Below are 567 nucleotides of genomic sequence, written 5' to 3'. Positions count from 1 at the left end.
GGCTTTGCTGAAACAGAACACCGGGCCCGGCCCCATCTCAGATTTTCTGAGTTAGTAGCCCTGGGGCGTGGCCTGTGCATTTTTATTCCTAACAACTTCCCAGGTGATATGGAGGCTGCTGGTCCTCAAACCACATTTTGAGACCCAATTCCTTAAATAAAAGTTGGGCATTTTTCCCCCTAAAGCTGGGCATTTAAATGATCCTGTCAATAATCTGCCATCAAGCCTTTATTGTACTGATTTATGCCTCCTGCAAACAAAACCTAGGCCAAACTGACAGTCTGTTCTATTGAGATTGCACAAGTTCCTAAAAAATCCCCAATTAAAAGACAAAAAACTCCAACTCTTAGAACAGCAATAACCTACTCAGTTTGAAAACATTATGAAAGTCTAAAGAAACGCTCTGGGTTCTGGAGTAAACTTCAGTCCCCATGGTGGTCATCATTTGGTTACATTTGGAAACAGGCTTGTTCTAAAATAATCATTTTTGAGGCGATGACATTTACTCTTTTCACCCAAAGAAAACAGAAATAACAACACAGGAAGAACTGGGCAGCCTTAGGTCAA

This window comes from Panthera onca (assembly GCF_046562875.1).
Source record: "Panthera onca isolate mPanOnc1 chromosome E1 unlocalized genomic scaffold, mPanOnc1 haplotype 2 h2.Chr16_ul_9, whole genome shotgun sequence".
Taxonomy (NCBI): Eukaryota; Metazoa; Chordata; class Mammalia; order Carnivora; family Felidae; genus Panthera; species Panthera onca.
Note: the sequence above shows the minus strand (reverse complement) of the source record.